The 22,392-nt window shown below is 49.3% G+C and overlaps 1 protein-coding gene across 2 annotated transcripts in view; it reads left to right on the top strand.

Moving 5' to 3' along the window:
• RHOBTB2 (Rho related BTB domain containing 2) overlaps positions 1 to 22,392 on the top strand; it is a 274,730-nt gene that overhangs the window by 159,805 nt on the left and 92,533 nt on the right. The window lies entirely within an intron of this gene.

Below are 22,392 nucleotides of genomic sequence, written 5' to 3'. Positions count from 1 at the left end.
GAAGGGAATGTTTGGGGGTGAGGAGGTTGGGGTGACCTGAGCGCCTGCATTATTAATGCAGACTGACATGTACGTGAGTGGAGAGGAAGAATTCTAGGGTTGGAGGTCGTCTTCAAAATGGAAGTGTGGTATAGAGTTAAGAAGGCTTTCCTTTCCATGTGTTACTTTGGTGATGACAACGATTTGCGGAGAGTACCTTTGAACCCCTTTATTGACCAGGGAATGTTGGCTGAGTAGAAGAGAGATTCTTGCCGCCTCTTAAAATACATAAAGTTGGAATTTTAAAATGGGATGCTACTTTACTTTCAATTGTTCAGAATTATTGATGGAATGGGGTTTGTGAACTCCACATATCAGTCAGTCGAGGGGATACTGAGGTGAAAGGTGATTTTTGGTGTCTCTTTTAATAACTAGAAGTGCTGGTGGCAGGGTCTGGGGCAGGGATTCTGCGCTCTTTTTAAGAGGAGATTTTGCTAGCGCATGTGTGAGCCCTAATGTCGTGTGCCTGGTGGGTGTGTTATGTAACTTGGAGGTAGCCTCGACTTTTACCACTAGAAAGCGTAACACGCAGTGCATTGACTTTGACTTTTTCTCGACTCGGAGCTTGTGGAGAAACTTTATTGGGGTATTATTTGTTCTGAGCTCAGTTTGCACGGCCGAGTTTGTTCTTTCTGTGGTATCATTGTCTGGATGACCAGTTCATGGTGGGTCACAGTTGTAGGTGAGGTGACCTATGAACTCCAAGTCAATAGGATACCATATTTCCAGTCCATAAACGCTCCTAAGTATATCTTTAGAATGTCTTCCTTTAATATGATTGGGTAAACAAAGAGGCCAGTGCTAGAGGAAGTGCAGTCGGATGACATATATTTACATTCTTCCCTCTTTTGACTGCGAGGGCACGCTGGGTAATTCTACTCGGCATAATACAAGATGTTTTTTCCTTGTAGTTATAAGATTGGCAGCTCCCACTTACCGTCCATCGGTTCTTTTTTCATTAGATGAAAGGACGGACAGATGGATGCGTGAAAGGGTGAATAGATGAGTGCGTGAAAGGATGGGTGGACGAATGATAGGGTAAATGCATGGATGTGTGAGTGAAGGTGTGGATGGATAGATGCATTGATGAATGAGTGAAAGGACGTATGGATGAATGGATGAGTGAAAGGGTGATTGATGGACGAATGAGTGACAGGGTAAATGGATGAGTGGAAGGGGGGGTTGAAGGGAGGATGGATGAGTGAAAGGGTGGATGGATGAGCAAAAGGATGGATGATTGGATGAATGAAAGGGGATAAATAAGTGAAAGGATGAATAGCTGAGTGAAAGGATGGATAGATATGCTTGATGTATAGGTTTGAAGATGGAGGGATAGGTTTGGATATGGATGGGCAGACGGATGGACAGGCAGATGGAATGGTCACAGACTGAATGTTGGATAAAAAGCTGGATGGATGACAAAAAAATAAGGGTGAAATGATGGATATCAGTGGGATTTGAAGGACATCTCAGAGTTGCATATAACCTAAGTGCTATGTCGAGTTCAGTACCGTAGACTTAGGAAGAGGGATGCTACAGTACACTGCGGGTCTGCAGCATCTGTGTTGGCAAGGGCATTGTGTGGTCTCACAGGGGCATCTCCGGAGTGCTTTGGGCATCTTGGATTGCAACTTTCGACTGCTTCTGGAACGAAGGTTGGACAAGATGGTTAGACAATCACGCCAGCCTTTTCAACTCTCTTTATTCTTGGTGCTTTTTATGCCCTTAGCATTATGGCTGGGATCCCTCTTCTGTTATGGCCCCTGACAACTTTTGTCTGGTTAGAGCCGGAGAGCCGGCATCACCTCTGTGTAGGTAGCAAGTTCCCATGTTCCTTCATAGGCTCCCACTGCAATTTTCCGAGCAGGCAGACACAGACTTTTGTGGCAGGGAAGGGTGTGAGAAACCAGCTGAATCAGCTGAAACTGCTTCTTGGCAACACCGATTCAGACAGGGTTGGCAACTCGCACTGATCAAGAGCCTTAGGCCATTGGTCTCTTAGTCAGGACCTTTTGTGTCTTAAAGATCACAACCAGGGCAAATTCCTCCGCTGTTCTCTACCGAAATCAGAAACGTGAAGTATAGAATAGTAGAAGAGTGCAGGGGTCTGGCTAATCTCACAGTGATGGACTGGGTACTTTCTAGGTCAAGAGTCTGCCGGTGGCAGAAGTGTCCTGAATGATTCAATTCCTATCTATAAATGGTCCAGTGATTGAAGTTTAAATCCCCTTTATATTCCAGTCACTGACAATCCATGAAAAGTACATTCTGGGTACGCCCCCTTGGTTACTACGGTTTTAACCGCATCGCTGCGGCGGCTTTTCCCACTGTGTGCGGCAATTTACGAAAAGCCGCGTTATGTGACGAGCTCAGCTCGTCATCCGCACACGACTACCGTGGCTGATGACGAGCTGAGCTCGTCATCAGCAGCGAAGCGGTTAAAAGCCCGCTTGTATAGATGGCATCCTGAGTAGTGATAACAACACCGCTGAAGTCCATGCTCAGCCGTAGATGTTAGGGGTTTTAGATTTGTACTGATAAGGCAGAGCTTAAGAGAAGGAATAGTCACTGAGGTGTGTATTAAATAACCATAGATCTTTGTGACATGTAACTTTTGACGGTCCTATCTGCGACTGGTAATTCCTCATTGTTAGAACTGGCTATTTCTGGTCGGCTAAGGCTGACGCCAAAGCCAGGCTGAAACCACCATTCTAGTCAGGGCAAGGGAGTCACACGCCAAGATAACCCCTGCTCACCCCTGGTAGCTTGGCACGAGCAGTAAGGCTAAACTCGGAGGCAATGTGTAAAGCATTTGCGCCAGCACACAACAGCAACAACATACTAGGCACACCACAAAAGGAACTCCACACATACACAGAGAGCTCAAGCACTTTACACTGTACCACAGTGAAAAAGTGCGCAGAGGCCTAAAATCACCTACACCAGGTCACAGAAACAGGCTAGGAAAAAACAAAAAGTCTCGGGGTGAACCTGCCAAAAGGGCCGGGAACAAAATAACCCCCTTCCAGCCAAAACGCAGGGTAGACCAATCACTCCACTAATGGGCTTCCCTGCTTTGGGCGACAAAACACGGACACGGACCCGCACCCGCACGGCAGGGACACCTTCCGGTTTTTCGCCACTCTGAACCCACTTGGTTACCTCCAAACCAGAACTCTCTTCTCCTACCAGATCAGGACCTCACTCCATCACTAGTCTACCACCTGGAAACTATTTCACTTCTGAGGTACAAAGCACACAGCACAGTTCCTCTTCAAGCAGGTGGGGGGACACAGCGCACAGCAAAGTCCCCTTTCCTCTACCTTAGTGGAAACAACAAACTGCAGGTGAGCCCCAGATCACACAGCAAGGACAGCCCCCTCAGTCTCTTCAGCTGATCCACCTTGGTAGAGATTCCTCTTGACCTGAAAGCTTCCTAATCTCCCAACCTAGGATCTAAACCCTCAGGTTGCACCTGGGTCAGAAGTACACCGTCCCTCTGCACCCCCTTCCAGAGTTCTGCACCCGCCCACCTTGGAGCAGTACCCCTAGAAGCCAAAACCGGTCAGGACACTGAGTACAGATGCCCTTCCCTCCAGGTCAAGCTGAACCTGAACCTGGCCTCCCCCCTCCTCGGGGAACAACCTCCAGATGCCCCACAAATGGTCAAGCACTCTAGACGGTCAAATGCTCAGCGAGCCAGGACTTCTGCACCCTCCACTAGGAGTGGTACTGCCCAACACTAGGACCGCCGGAGTTCTGGTTACAGACACTCCCCGTCCTCTAGACACAGGAAGATCCTCCTCAAATGACCTTTGTACAGCTTAGGCCCCTGACATGGCGCTCCCTTAGGGAACCCTCCAGGCCCTGAGATAGGGTTCCGGGCCAACGTGGGACACACCGTCCCACACTCACTCCGCCTCCACTGAGACAGGGCGTGAGCCCCTACACCCCTACCATCCTACTGGGACCTAGCTAGGTTACACATGAACCTCTTCCCCTACACAGGATCATCAGATACACAAGCCACTCCTTTCAGAATCACTCCCAAATGCCTCTGCACACCTTCTTGTCCAGTGCCTCTGCAGGACCTCCTGCACACCACCAAAGGTACACCTCACGTGCAAGCTCCTTTTATTACAAAAAAACTTACACCAACTCCTCCAGTTCAACACACCACTCATCCACACACTCCCCCTCCAGACTGGTGAGACAGCTCCTCACTGCCTCTGACTCTCAACCTGTACCCCTCTTACTGAGTACCAGGCACCATACTCTGGGAACTGGGAATGGAATTTCACGCACTGGACACATTTTAGCTGCCACCACTGGATCCTACCATACTGGGGAATCCAGACACACACACACACTACACTCAGGGGATAACCACTTTCCTAAGCTAGCCATTTCTCCTCCACACTCCCTCTCTTCCATCTACCCACACAGGGACAGGAACAGGAACAGGGTTTGGGCACTGGACTTAGCAAGGGATTCCTAATCTATGGGAACCTCCCCCTCTACTGGCGTCCCGCCCTGTCACTTTCTCTCATCTGCCACTAAACATAAAGTGCAGAAACACATTTGAAAATGACACTCTTGAGGAAAAACAAAAATCAAAAACAATAATCCCAAACATGTGACTATCTGAAAAAAATTGCAGAGTTTTGTAATGTAGCCAGTTGTCGCTGTGGCACTGCGCAAACACAAGTCCAAATCCGCACCGCTGACCAACAATGTTAGAACTGGCTATTTCTGGTAGGCTAAGGCTGACGCCAAAGCCAGGCAGAAACCACCATTCTAGTCAGGGCAAGGGAGTCACACGCCAAGATAACCCCTGCTCACCCCCTGGTAGCTTGGCACGAGCAGTAAGGCTAAACTCTGAGGCAATGTGTAAAGCATTTGAGCCAGCACACAACAGCAACAACATACTAGGCACACCACAAAAGGAACTCCACACATACACAGAGAGCTCAAGCACTTTACACTGTACCACAGTGAAAAAGTGTGCAGAGGCCTAAAATCACCTACACCAGGTCACAGAAACAGGCTAGGAAAAAGCAAAAAGTCTTGGGGTGAACCTGACAAAAGGGCCGGGTCCAACACTCATGTTTTCCATCCTGAAGACAGTGTCAAACAAGGTGCTGATGTCGGAGCTTTACTTGGATTTTGAATGCGGCATCTCTGGGTACCGATGCCATACTATACCCCAATCTTATCTATTGTATGTTCTGTTGTCCACCAAGCAGCTGCCGTGCAGCCAAGTAGATCAGGGTTATTTACCTGGGATAACTGGGCCCTTGTGGTGTCATGGCCTCACAAATGTAAATTTTGGGGGGATTTATATCTAAAACTGCGATCACAGTGGGTCTCTAGGCATCAGAGCCCACACAATGACTGTAAATAAACATGTATATCTGATCGGATGAAATCAAGTAGTTTCTCTCGATCTGTATTTCACAGCTCAGCACCTTGTCTTTCAGCCCCACATAACAGCTTTTGAGTCCTGAGACAGCTGTTATGCTTCACGGTCCCATCGAGAAGATCAATTTTTCAATCCAAGGTTGAAAAATAAAAGTAGAATCTTCAGTGCAAAAGTAAACCCCCCAAAAAGCAGTTAGTAATTTACTGTAAAATATATTAGAAACAGCTTAAGATAAGTCAGGTTTAAAAATGTTGAAGCTCAGAATTTCTGGAAACATGCAAAGATTGTATCTTTCCTGTAATAACCAATAGTGTGGAATAAATCCTGATAGAAGTATTTCCTTTCTGCTGACCAGTGTTGTTTTTAGAAAAACAGATCAAAAGAAGGCAAACAAGTTCTAATTTTCTTTGTTTAAACTGCAGCTGTGAGTCTGTTCTGTGGCCTGCCTTCCACCTTAGCTGCAGGCATTCTGACATCACAAAACAGCTGTAATACTTTATTACAGTCGAGAAGCTGTGTCATTTTCTTAATGCCGGTGACCACATGCGTCACAACTTGATTGCAATAAGGACATTGAGTATGGGATTTTAAAAGGGATTACATGCTCCCATGTTTGATAAAATATATATACACAACACAGCCCATATCAGTAATATCTGAACTAGTGTCATAACTGGGTGCAGCACACTGTTCTTTAGCTTCAGATGGAAGACAAGATGGACCCTTCAGATACCCAGGACAGTGCAAAAGAAGAGGTATCGATGGTAACCCAATTTGTTGGCCTCACAGAAAATTTTAAGTATTTGGTAGGACGGGTGTCTGCTAGGGTAGAGGAAGAAACTCTCTCTAGAAGAACTGCTGGCCTTGCAGGCCCAGGACGAGGCCCACTGGAAATATGCGATAGAGAGGACAAGTAGTATTTGGTAAGAAGAGTCAAGCAATGTGACAAGTATACGTAATTCTGAAACTTCTCATGCAATGGTGAGGCAAAGATATGAAACACTGCAGTATCGTTTTCTAGAGATTTGACATTTTGAGAGACGGATAAAAAGGGGATACCAATATTGCATACATGTCTAGGTTTCTTAAAAATAGAAAACCAACCAAGTTCAACAATGAAAGCGCCTTACATGGAAGCACGGGGGTACCATTTTGTTAACACAACCCTTTCTGTCTTTTACATTACAACAGATAGTAATAAATATATAAAATGTTGCATTAAGCAGAAAACGAACCCTAATGCACATGGATATAGTAACAAGCATAGGCAAATCCAGTAGGTCTTGCTCTGTTGGCTTTGCTAATAATTTTTGTCGATTCCGTACAGCATCGGTAAGAAAAAGAAGAAAAGATAAAGGCGTTGTTAGAACCGGGGTCTCTAGTTGGCAGGGGTATGTACCCTAGTCCAAGTAGGGACCACCGCTTCCGACCTGGTAGCTTGGCGCAGAGCAGCAAAGGCGTAACTTCAGAGGCAATGTGTAAAGTATTTGTGCAACACCCCAACAGTTCCCAGTAAAACACACACACAAGAAAAAGGCACTACACCAATGTGTTATAAAAATAACAACATCTTTATCTCAATTTCAGGTGGTATCAATAGTAAAATAAATCCAGGTTTCAGGCAAGATCAATAGTCAGGTAAACACAGTTCCTAGGCCAGATCAGTAATAAAATAAAGCCAGTGCCCAGGCAAGATTAATGACAAATGAAGTCAGCTCCCAGGACTGATCAAATCACCAAAAAGTCACATGTGCCAAGAGTTCCTATTGGTAATGTCCTTCTAACAGTGTCCCTTTGGTGGGGGGTAATAATGGAGCAAAAACGGTGTACGGACTTCCAGTCACAACACAGTAAAATAAGCCAATCTCTGGTCCTCGAAGGCACACAGTTCTCCCAGGGGAAAACAGTTCTTTAGGTGAGGTAAACACTGGCTGCTACTGCTGCGCTGCCGGTAATTACAATATTCCTGCACCGTTAAGGGAGACTGCCTCCCACAGTCAGACAAGCACAGTCCCGGGCAGAGCGAGTTCAAATGGGCCAACCCGCAACTTCTAATACAAGGTCCCCGTTAGGCCCTGACTGGGCTCTGACTGTAATGCGGCAATCCTCACTCTACCGCCCCCAGGGTCTCCCGCCTGATGCCACTCTGTCACCAGCAGCCTAGCGCACCCGCTAAGCTCTTACCTGGCGGTAGGGCGAGCAGGCACCGGCGAAGAGTTCCTCCGTCCTCACACTCCCTGGCCGGCCACAGGCTCCACTCCACTCTTCTCCTCCCCGGCAGGACAAGGGAAGCCCTGGGGGTAGAGCCAATGGGAGCGCGGCACGCCAGGAACGTCCCTGAACTCCTGGGGGGTTGGAGCCAATCCCGGCCCGGATCTCCGATGACGAGGAGGGAATCCCCGAGGGTTAAGGCCAATCCCAGAGCAGCACAGGGGGTGACGTCAGCGGCCTCCAGGCCTGCGGCGGAGATCCCAGGGACAGTCTTGAATGCCTAACGGCGGGACGGAGCAGGCAACTGCTTCCCGAGGCTCCAGGTGTTTTGAAGAGTGATGCTGGCGCTCTTTTACTCGGGCCCACGGTGGTGAATTTGGGGTCAATTTCCGAGGCAGTCAGCTCGTGGGTCGTTCGTGCCAGCAGCAGTGGGGAGGGCGGTCCTGAAGCCCAGACAGTGCTTCCTCTCACAGCGCTTCAGTCACGGCGCAGCGCTTCTCAGCGCATTCCTGTCCCGGGCGGCGGCGGTGATCTCACGCTCCTACCGCGCTCCCTTGCCACAGTGCTGCCTACGTCAGATCCAGCTCTCAAAGCGAGATCAGGTCCCCGGGCAGTGGCAGGGATGGCAGGGGCACGGAGCTCCAGTTCCACCAAACAGTTGAAGCACTTCTCCCCAGGGAACAGTTCTTAAAATAAAACCTCGCAGGGGCAACTTACTTATAAGAACGTTGTGAGCTTTATTACTTCTGCAGAGGTAGTCTTTAAAAAGGTTGTAGTCCCCAGACAGTTCTTAAAATGATGTGTCCAAAGAAAGGTAGTTTCCTGGGGATCTTGTGGAGACACTCTGGTGGCGGTATTTGCAGTCTCCTCTTGCAGGGCAGGATCAGCAGGCAGTAGGGCAGCTCAGCAGGTTGTGGGGCAGCAGTTCCTTGGAGCAGTCAGCCTCCTTCCCAGTGGCAATCCTCTTGCGCAGCAGTCCTCACTCCAGCAGGGATTCTTCTTAGTCCAGGGTGTAACAAAGAAGTGAGGCCAGGACCCTCCCTTATATATCTTTTAGTCTAAGGGCTAGAAAGTGGTAGAAGTCTCTGGAAGGGTCTGGGGGCAGGGGTTTCTGGAAGAGTCCAGGGAGTTCTGGTATATTCCCTGCCTTCCCTGACCTAGCTGTCACAGTGACGAGAGACAGGCCGTAAAGGCTACAGTGGGCAGCCCATCACAGCTCATCCCAGGGAAGAAGGTGTGAATCACCACTCCCACCTCCCAACCCAGGCAGGCTATCAGTATGCAGAGGGGAGGGGGGAGTCTGCAGCCTAATCTAAGTGTAGGCAGGAAAAGGTCCACTTTATAAAAGTGGGATCCCTAGCGTAGTAATGCCCAAACCCTATATATCATTGGAAAGGGTTCCCCGCCCCGAGTCCAACAAGACCAAACATGACAGACTTATTAGGTCCCTGTCAGAAGTTATCCCATAAGGAGAGGTTCCCAATATTAGCCTATGGAGGATTAGCCTTACTGCAGTAGCAGTGGCTTGTGGCAGATATGCCAGCCTCACAAGGTTTTTAGGGGAGAGCACCCGCACCTCAGCACTGTTTAGCAGTGGTGAGGCGCCCAGAGTCCTAAGTCCAACAAAATGTAAGGTCAAAATGGGAGGCAAAAAGGGCAAAACTGTAGGGGAGACCACCCTAAGGCTGACAGGTCTAACACGTGTCCCCCCCAGCTGAAAGTGGGGAGAACTACCCAACCTCCAGGGAGTTCTCATCACTAAGGCGGAAAAACCGAGAGAGACCGTCAGCATTGGCGTGGTCTACTCCGGGTCTGTGTTCCACCCTGAAGTCCATCCCCTGTAGGGAATTGGACCACCTCAACAATTTGGGATTCTCGCCCCTCATTTGCATGAGCCACCTGAGGGGCCGGTGGTCAGTCTGAATCAGGAAGTGGGAGCCAAACAAATATGGCCTCAGCTTCTTTACAGCCCAGACCACCGCAAAGGCTTCCCTCTCTATCGCGCTCCACCGCTGTTCTCTGGGGAGCAGCCTCCTGGAAATGAAGGCTACTGGTTGGTCCCGTCCCTCCTCATTGAGTTGCGAAAGTACTGCCCCTATGCCATGCTCTGAGGCATCCGTTTGGACAATGAACTCTTTGGAGAAGTCAGGGGCCCTGAGCACAGGAGCGGTGCACATGGCCTGCTTTAGAGAGTCAAAGGCTTTTTGGCAAGCCTCTGTCCAGATCACTTTTCTAGGTTGTTTCTTAGAGGTTAGCTCCGTCAAGGGGGCCACAATGGTGCCATAGCCCTTGACAAACCTGCGGTAGTAACCTGTGAGGCCCAGGAATGCCCTGACCTCAGTCTGTGTTTTGGGAGGCTCCCAGGCCAGGATGGTTTCTATCTTGGCCTGTAGGGGCTGCACTTGCCCCCGCCTACCAAGTGTCCTAGGTAGACTACCGACCCCTGCCCTATCTGGCATTTGCTAGCTTTGATAGTCAGGCCTGCCTGCTGCAGAGCCTGAAGCACTTCCTGGAGGTGACCCAAATGGTCCTCCCAGCTGCTACTGAAGACAGCTATGTCGTCCAGGTAGGCAGCAGAGAAGGCCTCTAAACCGGAGAGGACCCGGTTCACCAGCCGCTGGAAGGTGGCAGGAGCGTTTTTCAGTCCAAAGGGCATCACTCTAAACTGGTAGTGGCCCTCTGGGGTGGAAAAGGCGGACCTTTCTTTAGCTTCATCTGTTAGGGCGATCTGCCAGTACCCTGATGTGAGGTCAAAGGTACTCAGGTATCGGGCAGCCCCCAGCCGGTCAATGAGCTCATCCGCCCTCGGGATAGGATGAGCGTCAGTCTTGGTCACAGAGTTCAGTCCCCTGTAATCCACACAGAACCTAAGTTCTGGTGTGGTGCCCGGTGGGGCAGCTTTTGGTACCAGAACCACCGGACTGGACCAAGGGCTGTTGGAGGGCTCTATCACCCCCAACTCCAGCATCTTAGTGACCTCACTCTGGATGCTGGCCTTCACCTTATCTGACAGCCTGTAAGACTTTGACTTGACAGGGGGGCTGTCTCCTGTGTCCACGTCATGGGTACACAGGTGGGTGATCCCAGGGATAAGGGAAAACACTGAGGCGAACTGCCCCAGGACCTGGCGACAGTCCCTCTGTTGCTCAGGAGTCAAGGATGGGGAGAGGACCACTCCCTCCACCGATCCATCCTTCTCTTTGGAAGCGAAGAGGTCCGGGAGAGGTTCACTTTCCTCTTCCTCGGCCCCATCAGTCACCATCAGTAAGGTGAGCTCAGACCTCTCATGGTGGGGTTTGAGGCGGTTGGCGTGTAACACCCTGTGGGGCAGCCTGGGGGTCTTAAGGTCCACTAGGTAAGTGGCCTTACCCTTCTTTTCCAATACCTCATAAGGGCCAGTCCAGCGATCCTGGAGGGCACTAAGCTCTCCAGGCTCCATGACCCACACCTTCTGTCCAGGTTCTAGCTCCACGGGGTGAGAATTCTGGTCGTACCATTCCTTCATCACCGCCTGGCTGGCCTCTAAGTTGTCAGAAGCTTGCTTCCACAACTTAGCCATTTGGCTGCGGAAGGCCAGCATGTAGCTCACTACATCTTGGGGAAGCCTCCTGGGAGTCTTCTCCCACCCATCCTTCACTAAACTGAGAGGTCCCCTAACAGGGTGACCATACAAAAGCTCAAAGGGGCTGAAGCCCACTCCCTTTTGCGGTACCTCCCTGTAGGAAAACAACAAACAGGGCAAGAGGATGTCCCACTTTTTCCTCAGGCCCTCAGGCAGACTCCTGATCATGCCCTTTAGGGCCTTGTTAAATCTCTCCACGAGACCATTGGTCTGTGGGTGGTAAGGGGTGGAGAACTTATAAGTAACCCCACACTCCTTCCACATGGCTTGCATGTAGGCAGACATAAAATTTGTACCCCTGTCGGACACCACCTCTTTGGGGAAACCCACTCTGGTAAAAATCCCCATCAGGGCCCGTGCCACTGCAGGTGCAGTGATGGTTCTCAGAGGAATAGCCTCTGGGTACCGGGTGGCATGGTCCACCAGGACCAGGATAAACCTGTGACCAGAAGAAGTCGGTGGATCCATAGGCCCAACAAGGTCGATACCCACCCTCTCAAAGGGGGTGCTAACGACAGGTAGTGGTTCCAGGGGAGCCTTCAGCTTACCCCCTGTTTTCCCACTAGCTTGGCAGGTCAGACAGGTCCTGCAGAATGTATCTGAGGAGATACTCATCTGCGGCCAATAAAAATGTGGGACAAGCCTAGCAAAGGTCTTGTCTTGGCCCAAGTGTCCCGCTAATGGGATCTCATGAGCCAATTCCAAAAGAAAGGCCCTGTAGCACTGGGGGACCACTAAGGCCCTTGATGACCCATGCACAGGAGCCTTGGGCTCACTGTAAAGGAGCCCATCCTCCCAGTAAATATGATACTTTGCGGAGGCATTGCCTGCTGCTTGGGCCTCGGCCTGTCGCCTCATGCCCTCAAGGGTAGGACACTCCTTCTGTGCCCGACAAAACTCCTCCCTGGTGGGCCCTCCTTCCACCTGCCACTCTGCAGGGGTAGGTAAGTCCCCCAAGGGAGCAACGTCTCCCTCCGTGGACTCCGGCGCAACCTCCTCAGGTGCCCCATCCATCTCACGGGGTGACTGCCCCGGGGCGGGCTTCCCTCGCCCTCGGGCTCCTCCCTTCTTAGCAGCTGGCTGGGCCATTTTTCCAGGCTCCAGCCCTGGTTGACTCCCTTTCCGGGCAGCCATAGACCGTGTGGTAGCACAAATCCACTCCGGTAACCCCAGCATCTCCACATGCGCCTTGAGCTCTACCTCCTTCCAGGCAGTATGCTCCAGGTCATTCCCTAACAGACAGTCCACTGGCATGGCAGGGCTCACAGCAACTCTTAAAAGGCCTGAAACCCCTCCCCACTCAAATGGAACCTGCGCTATGGGATAGTGACCCCCCCTGTTGTCAGCCATCACAACTGGGTGGAACGCCTCGGGAATTATTTGCTCAGGGGACACCAGCTGACTCCTTACCATAGTCATGCTGGCACCTGTGTCCCTCAGGGCCTCCACCCCCCGACCATTGAGGGTGACCCACTGCCTATACTTGGTAGTATTTGAGGGCACGTGGACCTTAGGGACCATCTCACTGTCTCCCAGAGACACTAGGACAAGCCCTGCCCCCTCACTCCCATCATCTAGGGACAGCTCCTCCCCAAGCGCTACACTAGCCACCCCGGGGTTTTTACCTCCAGTGGCCTGTGGTGCTCTCTTGCGACACTTGGGATCCCCCTTGTAGTGTCCAAGTTCACCACACCCATAGCACCGGACAGTTCTGGGCTGCTGACCTTTGTCAGGATAAGTGGGCTTCTGGTGGCCAGATTGGGGCTGGGACCCAGACCCTTTCCCTTGTGAATTATTTTGGGGGCCTTTGGAGAACTCTTTATTTTTGTCTCCCCCCTCTTTCTTCTGGTGGGAACCCTGACCACCCCTTTGGGAGTCCCCCCCAGAACCCTTGTTGGACACTCTGGTACTGACCCAGGTGTCCGCCTCCTCCGCAAGCTTCCTAGGATTGGTCAACTTGCGGTCAACCAGGTGTTGGCGCAGCTCTGGAAAACATTTCTCTAGAAGGTGCTCTCTTAAAAACAAGTTATACAATCCTTCATAGTCATGCACATTGCTGCCCCGCACCCAGCCCTCTAAAGCTTTACTAGCGTAGTCCAGGAAATCTACCCAGTTCTGTGTGGGAAGTTTGTGGCTATTCCTAAACCTCTGCCTATACCTCTCAGGGGTAAGACCGAACCTCTTAAGCAATGCTTCTTTCATAACAGAATAGTTGGTCTGGTCTTCCTTTTCTAGGCTAAGGAGTGTGTCCCTAACTTCCGGAGGTATGTACTTGTACAGACCACCCCCCCAGTGACTCTCTGGGACCCCATGGGCTCTTAGTGACACCTCATAGGCAGCTAACCACTTATCAATATTATCCCCCACCTTAAAACTGGCCATCACATCTTTAGGCATAAAGACCCTGGACTCACGTGAAGCTTCCGTAGGTATGCTGCCACCACTCTTGATGCTGTTCGTCCCTGCTTGTAGGGCTCGAACTTCCAGTTCCTTCATGTTGAGCTAATGGGTAAGTTTCCTCTCCTCCATGGCCCACCTTTCTTTCTCCCGCTCCCTTTCCAATTTGGCGAGTTCCAATTTAAACTGTCTCTCCTCTCTCCTGTCCTCCAATTCCTCTGAGGACAGGGTCCTTACTGACACACTACTGCCTGCCCTGGAAGGTACCCTTGTACCTGGTAACAAGTTGCCATTTTCCACCAAGGGCAGTAGGTCAAGTTCTCCTGTGGCCCCTTGCTCCACTCCCTGCCCGTCCCCTTCTCCATCTCCTTCTGGGTGGGCCGTTACCCATGCCCTCAAGGCTTTCTGAAGCTCTGCTCTCTTGGCGCTTCGCTTGAAGGGCACCCCTTTCTCCTCGCAGAATTCCTTGAGTTGTGCCGCTGTGTAAACTTCCAGATTGGCCAGCTCGAATTCCATCTTGCTAGGTAGGGCCTCAGACGTTTGTAGAGAAACCCAAATGGGACTTAGGCAAAAGGACTTTTAAAAAGAGCAGCCAGTCAGGGAGAATTTAAATAAAAAATAAAAATGCCAATTGGAGAGGGTAGGCAAAAATTCAGTGGAGTTAGGTGTAGGGTTGTGGTGTATACTGCGTCACTGCGTGGTGTTACACAAGCACAAGTTCTATCCCACCGCTGCCACCAATGTTAGAACCGGGGTCTCTAGTTGGCAGGGGTATGTACCCTAGTCCAAGTAGGGACCACCGCTTCCGACCTGGTAGCTTGCCGCAGAGCAGCAAAGGCGTAACTTCAGAGGCAGTGTGTAAAGTATTTGTGCAACACCCCAACAGTTCCCAGTAAAACACACACACAAGAAAAAGGCACTACACCAATGTGTTATAAAAATAACAACATCTTTATCTCAATTTCAGGTGGTATCAATAGTAAAATAAATCCAGGTTTCAGGCAAGATCAATAGTCAGGTAAACACAGTTCCTAGGCCAGATCAGTAATAAAATAAAGCCAGTGCCCAGGCAAGATTAATGACAAATGAAGTCAGCTCCCAGGACTGATCAAATCACCAAAAAGTCACATGTGCCAAGAGTTCCTATTGGTAATGTCCTTCTAACAGTGTCCCTTTGGTGGGGGGTAATAATGGAGCAAAAACGGTGTACGGACTTCCAGTCACAACACAGTAAAATAAGCCAATCTCTGGTCCTCGAAGGCACACAGTTCTCCCAGGGGAAAACAGTTCTTTAGGTGAGGTAAACACTGGCTGCTACTGCTGCGCTGCCGGTAATTACAATATTCCTGCACCGTTAAGGGAGACTGCCTCCCCCAGTCAGACAAGCACAGTCCCGGGCAGAGCGAGTTCAAATGGGCCAACCCGCAACTTCTAATACAAGGTCCCCGTTAGGCCCTGACTGGGCTCTGACTGTAATGCGGCAATCCTCACTCTACCGCCCCCAGGGTCTCCTGCCTGATGCCACTCTGTCACCAGCAGCCTAGCGCACCCGCTAAGCTCTTACCTGGCGGTAGGGCGAGCAGGCACCGGCGAAGAGTTCCTCCGTCCTCACACTCCCTGGCCGGCCACAGGCTCCACTCCACTCTTCTCCTCCCCGGCAGGACAAGGGAAGCCCTGGGGGTAGAGCCAATGGGAGCGCGGCACGCCAGGAACGTCCCTGAACTCCTGGGGGGTTGGAGCCAATCCCGGCCCGGATCTCCGATGACGAGGAGGGAATCCCCGAGGGTTAAGGCCAATCCCAGAGCAGCACAGGGGGTGACGTCAGCGGCCTCCGGGCCTGCGGCGGAGATCCCAGGGACAGTCTTGAATGCCTAACGGCGGGACGGAGCAGGCAACTGCTTCCCGAGGCTCCAGGTGTTTTGAAGAGTGATGCTGGCGCTCTTTTACTCGGGCCCACGGTGGTGAATTTGGGGTCAATTTCCGAGGCAGTCAGCTCGTGGGTCGTTCGTGCCAGCAGCAGTGGGGAGGGCGGTCCTGAAGCCCAGACAGTGCTTCCTCTCACAGCGCTTCAGTCACGGCGCAGCGCTTCTCAGCGCATTCCTGTCCCGGGCGGCGGCGGTGATCTCACGCTCCTACCGCGCTCCCTTGCCACAGTGCTGCCTACGTCAGATCCAGCTCTCAAAGCGAGATCAGGTCCCCGGGCAGTGGCAGGGATGGCAGGGGCACGGAGCTCCAGTTCCACCAAACAGTTGAAGCACTTCTCCCCAGGGAACAGTTCTTAAAATAAAACCTCGCAGGGGCAACTTACTTATAAGAACGTTGTGAGCTTTATTACTTCTGCAGAGGTAGTCTTTAAAAAGGTTGTAGTCCCCAGACAGTTCTTAAAATGATGTGTCCAAAGAAAGGTAGTTTCCTGGGGATCTTGTGGAGACACTCTGGTGGCGGTATTTGCAGTCTCCTCTTGCAGGGCAGGATCAGCAGGCAGTAGGGCAGCTCAGCAGGTTGTGGGGCAGCAGTTCCTTGGAGCAGTCAGCCTCCTTCCCAGTGGCAATCCTCTTGCGCAGCAGTCCTCACTCCAGCAGGGATTCTTCTTAGTCCAGGGTGTAACAAAGAAGTGAGGCCAGGACCCTCCCTTATATATCTTTTAGTCTAAGGGCTAGAAAGTGGTAGAAGTCTCTGGAAGGGTCTGGGGGCAGGGGTTTCTGGAAGAGTCCAGGGAGTTCTGGTATGTTCCCTGCCTTCTCTGACCTAGCTGTCACAGTGACGAGAGACAGGCCGTAAAGGCTACAGTGGGCAGCCCATCACAGCTCATCCCAGGGAAGAAGGTGTGAATCACCACTCCCACCTCCCAACCCAGGCAGGCTATCAGTATGCAGAGGGGAGGGGGGAGTCTGCAGCCTAATCTAAGTGTAGGCAGGAAAAGGTCCACTTTATAAAAGTGGGATCCCTAGCGTAGTAATGCCCAAACCCTATATATCATTGGAAAGGGTTCCCCGCCCCGAGTCCAACAAGACCAAACATGACAGACTTATTAGGTCCCTGTCAGAAGTTATCCCATAAGGAGAGGTTCCCAATATTAGCCTACGGAGGATTAGCCTTACTGCAGTAGCAGTGGCTTGTGGCAGATATGCCAGCCTCACAAGGTTTTTAGGGGAGAGCACCCGCACCTCAGCACTGTTTAGCAGTGGTGAGGCGCCCAGAGTCCTAAGTCCAACAAAATGTAAGGTCAAAATGGGAGGCAAAAAGGGCAAAACTGTAGGGGAGACCACCCTAAGGCTGACAGGTCTAACACGCGTGATGACTCAACAACGTGTATGCATGCATATAAATCATCATTCTGTTGGCGGGCATGTCATTCCATGTGCATGCGCTTGAATGGTGGCATATAAGCACATGTATTCATAACCACATATGCACATGTATGAAGAATAACGTGGGAACCACTTTATACACTCTTTTATTTACCGTCCCAAGATGGCGGATCCCACTGGGAGCTGTAAATAGAAAAAATAAGAAAAATATACTTGTGCGAAGGTGCTTTTTGGAAAGCAGAGCTGCCTGGCAGAAAATGGCAACTGCTGTGCCCCTGAAAAAATGCAACAAAGAAAAAATCATTTTGTCAGGAGGGGTGGGGGAGCTAGTGAGGCCTATAATCAACTTCGTGGTGGGAGCAAATGAAAGTTGGTGTGCAGAAGCACCGAAGTTTGAAGCGGGGGCAAAAAAAGTGTGGGGTGAAACAGTGTATAGGTTGGTGGTGTGGGGAGGAGGGAGCAGAAGTGTGGCTACTCGAAGAGGGGAGTCAGAACATGAGGGAGAGAGCAAGAAAACAAATGCACTCATAGATTGCTTAAAGAAAATAACAGTGCCCTAAATGTGAGTAGTAGAAGGATACAAGTGATATGATCCAAAGGTAAAGGGTCTATCCTATAGAAGTGGGACAGGCACAAGAAGAGGAAGGCAAGCTATTTAACCAGAAGTAAGCAAATGAAAAGTGACAAGAAAGCCAGCTACTTGTAAGCAATGGGCTGACTCTAAGCCAACTGTAAGTTTTTGGAATGGTCCACAAGAGGTCTTTTGCAAACATACAGCTAAAAGCTGTCAGTAGGCAAGACCTAAAAACAGAGCCTCATTTATCTGACTTATTCATAGTCAGTTAAAAAAAAATAACATTTTTTAAGGCTCACACCGTGCTCAACTATATTGTCCCTATCAATACCCCTTTACATTAAGAAACAGCCCTGCAAAACAGTATGGTATTGTCCATTTATATTTATTGAACGAGGTGCATTAAGGTTTGAGATACTGAATGTTAACGAGATCTCACATGTTTAGGACTCTTCTATAGTCTGAATGCCCCCTTAAAGTAAATGCTACTTTAAAAACAGGTTGTCTTGAAAACATGTCTGTGTGAGAATAAGTAAACCAAACATTTTCATTGTAAATGATGTTAGAATTATCTCCTTCCTATTGGAATTGCAGGTATATATTTCCTGCTGCAAGCAAAAGTCATTCTCGCACTCCACCATTTAGGAAGGTCCCTTCTTTATTGCCAGAATTTAGCAATCAACTGTTGCGATGTTGAGTTAATCTTTACAAGGTGTCACGTATGGCTTTTCACCCAGTGTGCAGTGATTTTGATCCATTTAAGCAACAGCTATTTTTTGTTAAAATGTTCAGATTATGCAGTAGATGGCAGATTATGTGTCTACATTTATTCACATAGATTCATAGCTGCATAGAAAAAGCTGCAGAATCAGGTTGCCAGGCCATCCACAGTTGTAGAAGTGCAAGTAAGAAAGCCCAGTCTTGACTGTTCAGTCAAGGTTTGTTCAGTTTAAATTGATGTCTTTCCCAACAGTTTTCCCAAGAGCATACCTTGGCTTCTCCCCCCTCTGTGTCTTTAAGAATACTGGGGTCCCTGTTCTCTTCTCTCAAGAGAGTTTACACACTCTGATACTCCCAAGCTGTGGAAAGGAGAGACACTATACAACAGTGAAAACAGAACAAGCATTTACAATGCGATGGTCTCGGCACTATTAAAGGTAGAGCTATTGGAATTGCTCGACTTTTTTTAATTTTATAAATCATAAATAAATGGCATTGTCTTTTACATTGCCAATAACTTAATCGTTAAATAAATGGCATTGTCATTTACACAGGGCGGAGGGGTGAGAGGTCGGAAGGTAATGTGTAATAGTTTAGGATAACTGTGCATATAATTGCCAAACATCGTTATCCGAAGCAAACCTGGAAACCATATTTACTGTATATACTGAATTTGGTTTTAAATAATGAATGTTTCGAGCGATTGCGATTTTCAATGCCGCAGTTGCCCTGTAGCTGGATACAATGATATCTGAAGTGTAAACAAACTTCTGTGCCGGTAGACACTTATCACCGAGCACAATGCGGGTCATTCTTCAGCCGAGGGGCTCCGGGGCCCAATTATCACATCTGCCTTATCCTGCGGGAGGGGTCCTCGGCAGACCCGTGTCTGACACTGTGTGCTCTGCAGACGGGGAGGTAGCAGCGCAAGACATTAGTGTCTGTGTTCTGGCGGGGAGGGTGGGGGGGGAAACCTGAAAACAACCCTTTACGATGTGTTATTTTTTTTTCTCTAAAGAACTCGGGATTTCCCGTGCTCAGTGGGAGGAGGCAGTTCAGTTAAGATTGTTCCAAGCGCTGTAAAGCTGTATTTGAGTCCATTCACAAGCCTCTGGGAAGAGTGCATAAGAAAATCGGCGGTCCCAGTAAAACACAGCACACAGTAAATCTACAGTAGTAAAGAGGGTATGATAATCAGCTATGTGTACACGCAGTTTCAATTCAATAACTAGCCCAAGTCTTCATATCAAGCTTTTGGAATAACAGGCTGATTTGGCGGTATGTCCGTTTGCACCTATGATTTGATACATAGCCATAACCTGCTGAGAAATCTAGAGTTGACTGTATTATTATTTTTTTTTGGGAGTTTCATGTAGCCCGAACTTGACCCAAAGGTATCAGACTGCTTTACGCGAGCACCAGTTGCCTTACACAGGGTCACATTCATTTTTGTTAGGCGCAGGGAGATTAAGGAATTAGCCCAGAATCACAGGATGTTGAGCCTCATTGCCGAGACTCTAATATGGTTTCCCAGATTTGAGATCCACCGCCCTAGCCGTTAGGCCACATCCTGTATCGTTGGAGTTTGTGCACCTTAAATCGGAAAGATCACACGCTGCTTGGGTTAAAACTACTTTGTAATAGGTAAGGGGGCGGGAGAAGCGGCCATGCATGTGTTTATGTGTGTGGGATGTTCTACGCTCACCTGGCTACATAATGGAAAACTCCACGTCACACAGGGCGGAGGAGTGAGAGGTCGGAAGGTAATGTGTAATTGTTTAGGATAACGGTACATATAATTGCCAAACGTCGTTATCCGAAGCAAACCCGGAAACCATATTAACTGATTATACTGAATTTGGTTTTAAATAATGGATGTTTCGAGCAATTGCGATTTTCAATGCCATAGTTGCCCTGTATCTGGATACAATGATATCTGAAGTGTAAACAAACTTCTGTGCCGGTAGACACTTATCACCGAGCACAATGCAGGTCATTCTTCAGCCGACGGGCTCCGGGGCCCAATTATCACATCTGCCTTATCCTGTGGGAGGGGCTCTCGGCAGACTCGTGTCTGACACTGTGTGCTCTGTAGACGGGGAGGGGGCAGCGCAAGACATTAGTGTCCGTGTTCTGGCGGGGAGACCGGAGGATGGGGGGTCGGGGGAGACTGAAAACAACCCTTTACGATGTGGTATTTTCTTTTTTCTGAAAAATTTGGGTTTTCCCGTGCTCCGTGGGAGGAGACAGTTCAGTTAAGATTGTTCCAAGCGCTGTATAGCTGTATTTGAGTCCATTCACCAGCCTCCAGGTCTGCTTAAAATCCGACCTTCTAAATTGCCGACGCGGGTGCAGGAGACCCGGTTTCGCGCCTCAAGGTCGCGTTCAGAGCCTACAACTATGGGCAAATCGACAGCAAGCACAACGAACGCGGGGGCGGGCAGCACACCGAACGAGGGAGCAGGACAGCAAGCACAACGAACGCCGGAGGGGGGCAGGACAGCAAGCACAAACAATGGGGGGGGGGCAGGACAGCAAGCACGAACACAGGAGCGGCAGGACAGCAAGCACTCACCTGAGGACGACTTCTTCCGGTGGCGGTCGGGGTGAAATTGCTTCAGCAAAGCTCCGACATTTTCTGTTTCGGGGGTGTGGTTTTTCGTTCTCTCCTCTTCCCATTGGCTGGAATGTAAGCCAATGGGAAGAGGAGCCAAAGAAACGAAAAAACACGCCCTCGAATCCAAAAAGGAAGGGGCTTGAACGGAGTGACGCCCCTCTCCTCCAATGGCTGGTCTCCATTTAGGAAGCCAGCCAATGGAGGAGAGAGGCGGGTTTAAACCCCATACTACAAAACATTAAATCTCTCACCGAGACTGCGCAAGCGCATTCTACGGTCCTCGACCTAAAAAGGGGAGAGGATGTGGCTTAACGGTTAGATCAGTCAATCTCGGAGCTGAGGACCCAGGTTTGAGTCCTGGCAGGAATGCTTAACATCCTGTGAGTTGGAGCAAAGCACTTAATCTCCCTGTGCCTAATGAAAATGAATGTGTCCGTCTGCAACGCAACTGGTGCTTATGTAAAGTGCTCTGATACCTTCGGGTCTAGTTCGAGCTATATAAAAACTTTTAAAAAATGTAATGCACATCTGTGATCTACTTTGGCGATGATTGACATCACCAGCATTTATTCAGGTAGATCTCCCATCATCTTCCTCTTTCTGTAGCTTGTCATTGCCAAAATATTCGGAATTTACCATGTGATTCTAAGTGAGGAGCAGTGGTCAAAGTGGGTGGGGATCTGAGAGGCATGATGTGCCCATGCATTTTCAGTTTTAAAAAAACAGTTCCCCTACTTTTTGTGAAAAGACAACCGTCCCTGAATGGTTAATTCCGACAGTTGAAATGCTTCAGCTGAAGTGGAAGGCAGGGAGTCTCCCTTGCTGTGAAACCGAGCGAGGGGCAGATCGCTAAACAAGCCTTCTTGCCAGGGGGCCTGCTTGCCTGAAAAAAATTTGAATTTGTGCAATGGGCCAATCTGCTAATCCAAAGGATGCTCGAAAGTCAGTATTGGCTTTAATTGATAGGATCACTCGAAGCGTCATGATGAAACACATTTATTCTTTTTGAGAGGTATTGTAAGGGAGCTACCAGCTAACTCGGAAAGCGTGTGCTTTTAAAAAAGACTTTAAAAAAAATGTACTATCTACATTCTGGGAATTGATAAAATCTATATTTTGGAAGCACTTTTTTTATCTTAAACCTTTTTGTGCATTTTGTAGCATCCAATCTTATACACTGAGTAATGCAAGTTTAAAATAAGGACTTACATGTTCACAGTGCTTTCTGTCACAGACTGAGACCTTGTAGCACTAAACATACACAAGTCACTATTTTCCACTGCACCAACCAGGATTGAATTCTGCGTCTCCTTGGTGCACTGCTTTAACTAATAAAGATAACTGCATTTCCCACTGATTAACATAACATGCATTTATTTTTTATTTAATTTTCTTATAAGCTATGCTTTATTTTATATGCAGTTACCTGAATGTGAAAAGATGAAAAAGGTTACAGAATATTTTGTCTTTTTAGTCATA

This window comes from Lissotriton vulgaris, chromosome 11 (assembly GCF_964263255.1).
Source record: "Lissotriton vulgaris chromosome 11, aLisVul1.2, whole genome shotgun sequence".
NCBI classification, from domain to species: Eukaryota; Metazoa; Chordata; class Amphibia; order Caudata; family Salamandridae; genus Lissotriton; species Lissotriton vulgaris.
Note: the sequence above shows the minus strand (reverse complement) of the source record. Positions and strands in the feature narration are given on the sequence as shown.